The 2,921-nt window shown below is 44.1% G+C and overlaps 1 protein-coding gene across 6 annotated transcripts in view; it reads right to left on the bottom strand.

Annotated features, from left to right (window-relative positions):
- The window catches only part of RB1 (RB transcriptional corepressor 1), a 172,319-nt gene that overhangs the window by 45,439 nt on the left and 123,959 nt on the right, over positions 1-2,921 (bottom strand). The gene's annotated exons all lie outside the window — the stretch shown is intronic.

Consider the following 2,921-nt stretch of genomic DNA (forward strand, 5'->3'; position numbering starts at 1 on the left):
ATATAACTCCCGATGTAAACGACATTCAGCAAGAAAACTTTGATGCATGAAAAAATGTACTGCCAAAATTGTTCAGAATATGGGCGGGGGGGAGGGCTGGGGGAGGAAGACCTGCTGCTGTGCTTTTAGTGCTGTATACATTTTTCTTTTCTTTTTTACTTTTACTAATGGCATCAATTAATTTGACTACAGCTATTAATCATAACCTTGTAACCTAGAGTTTAATAGGTTTTTGGCTTTTTTACATTTTAGAAAATAATGCTGCATAGCTTTTTTTTTAAGTGGAAGTCAAGTTCTGCGCTTCTTTAGCTTTTTGTCAGCATTTCTTTCTTAGCTGGACAAGCTGTTTCATGTCAGCATTTATCTGCACTAATTAGCTATCAGCTTGAACTCCAACAGTGAAACATTTTTTGAGTTCAACTTTTTACAATCCAGTTTTGTGAAGGAAACCAGAGAAATGAGATAACCTATTAACTATGGAAATTAATATAGATCTTGTTGAATAAATAATGTAAACTCTTTCAACAGTTCATAATCTTCTTCTTATTCCAAAATATCTTTACAGACACAGGGAGCAGTATAACACCACCTTTCATTCCTCTGCATGGCTTGCTCCTCCATTAAGCCCAGACTACTCATGTCCCTCCCTGCGACATCCTCCCATCTAGTCAGTGGTTGGCTTCTCGGTGTGACTGCCCCCGATTGCATTTGTGGTATTTTCTTTGGCATCCTATCATGTTTCTCTTCTGCAGCATCCTCGCCATTATCTTTTCGATTGCAGCCAATCCCACTCCTGATTTTGCATCCTACTCTTCTTCTAACTTGGTCTTAAAATCATTCCACTTTATACCTGTCCTCGTCCAAAGAACAACTCTTATCTCTAGTGCCTCTAGCCGGATGTCTGTTTCATTTAGTGCATCTGCTTCCAGACCATACAGGAACACTGTTAGTACACTGGTTTGATACAGTTTGCACTTTGGCACCAAACACAATCTTTTCATCAGTCTATAATTCCACCAACTTCTTTGCAGCACACCTTTTAACCTTATCCTTTCGCACAGATCCAGCTTCCTGTGTACACACACAACTTTAATAAATGCCAAGAAGATAAAGTGGTTGTATCTTGGAACAGGGACAATAAATGGAGAACTAAAATGTAGCAGTGGTGAAGTTGTCAAACAATTGCATAATATTGTATTTTAAGAAAAACACAGTATAGGAATATGACTGCACTTTACACTATAACTGGTAAGCAGGAGTTAAAATCCTCTAATGTTAAATCAGAGGCTCCTGCAAGTGCTGTCAGGATTGCAAGAGGCTGCAAGCACTTAATTCAGCGACTGCAAGTAACCAGGCAAGAAGACCTAATACCTCAGTTAGAACTATATGGAAGAATATGATCCTAACAAGTAGCCTGCTTAGCAAGTAGCTAGTCCTCACAAGAGTAGAAACAGATCCTGAAAAGAAGCTTAGGCAGAATGAAGGTTTGAGAACCAGAAAGCAATCAATCACCTTGGCACCCTTGTCCTTTTGACTATGGCTACAGGAAGCTTTCCCCATCATATTTCAGTTTCTGCTGCAGGAAACTCTTTTGCTCCATATCCTGTATTGGAATAAACTGCAATTCAAACCCAGGTACAACAGGATCCTTGTTTTAGCCACCACCGCACTTGTAAGACTATCACAAAAAGCTCTTTACACTGGCAAGGAAGCCACACTAACTAGTATTAGTACCTTTGGAGACTGCAAACTTATTCTTGACTCCTTATTTAAATTATTTTCCCATTCCCATCAGAAACTCCAGTACTTGAAGGAATTTTTTATTATATGTTTTTAATTGTGGTTGTACTTACTTTGTTGTGCACTATGCCTCAAGCACTCTGGAAAGATGGCATCTGGGAAAACAGATGTTATTTTCTCTTCTCCACAGCTACCTAATCACTAAAATGAAATGCTGCCTGAGCACGGCATTAGGAGGTGACAATCTGCTTCATATTTTCTACATTTTTTTTTAATTAATTGTGTTACCATAACACCTAGGAGCATTTGTAGTTGTAAGAACACTTTCTCCTTTCCTAGTTAATAGGCATTACTTGTCCTAATCCCAGTTACTCTTCATCCAGGTCTAAACTTCCCACACCCTGATATTTAAAACTCTACACAATTCCACCTCTACTTACTATTCATCTGATATCTTCCTAACACTACCTCTTCTACCCAAGCCCCTCTTCTAACAGCTCCTTTTTTCTATAAATACTGTAGTTTTTTCCCTCTCACCAACAATGTTTGGAATAGCCTCCCAATTAATTAATTAAGCCTCTTCCGGCCTGCCAGCCAACTTAATCTGGCTGGGGAGCGGGGTCAGGGGCCACTCCACGTGCACATGCCGCAGCTCCTCATGGTTCCCGGAAGCAGCAGCATGTCCCCCCTCTGGCTCCTATGCGTAAGGGCAGCCAGGGGGCTTCACATGCTGCCTCTACCCCAGCACTGCCCCTGCAGCTCCCATTGGATGGGAACTGCGGCCAATGGGAGCTGCAAGGGCGGCACCTGTTGACGAGGCAGCATGCAAAACCGCCTGGCCGCACCTCCTTATATGAGCTGAAGGGGGGACATGCCGCTGCTTCTAGGAGCTGCTTGAGGTAAGCGCCACCCGGAGCCTGCACCTCGACCCCTTCCCAGGGCCCAACCCCCTGCACCCCTGCCCTAATCCCTCTTCCACCCTCCAAAACCCTATGCCCCAGCCTGGAGCACCCTCCTGCACCCCAAACCCCTCATCCCCAGTCCACCCCAGAGTCCTCACCCCCAGCCAGAGCCCTCACCTCTCCCTCCCCAGCCCATGCCCCAATCCCCTGTCCTAACCCCGAGCCCCCTCCCACACTCCGAACCCCTCGGTCCCAGCCTGGAGCACCCTCCTACACCCA

Source organism: Lepidochelys kempii, chromosome 1 (assembly GCF_965140285.1).
Source record: "Lepidochelys kempii isolate rLepKem1 chromosome 1, rLepKem1.hap1, whole genome shotgun sequence".
NCBI classification, from domain to species: Eukaryota; Metazoa; Chordata; order Testudines; family Cheloniidae; genus Lepidochelys; species Lepidochelys kempii.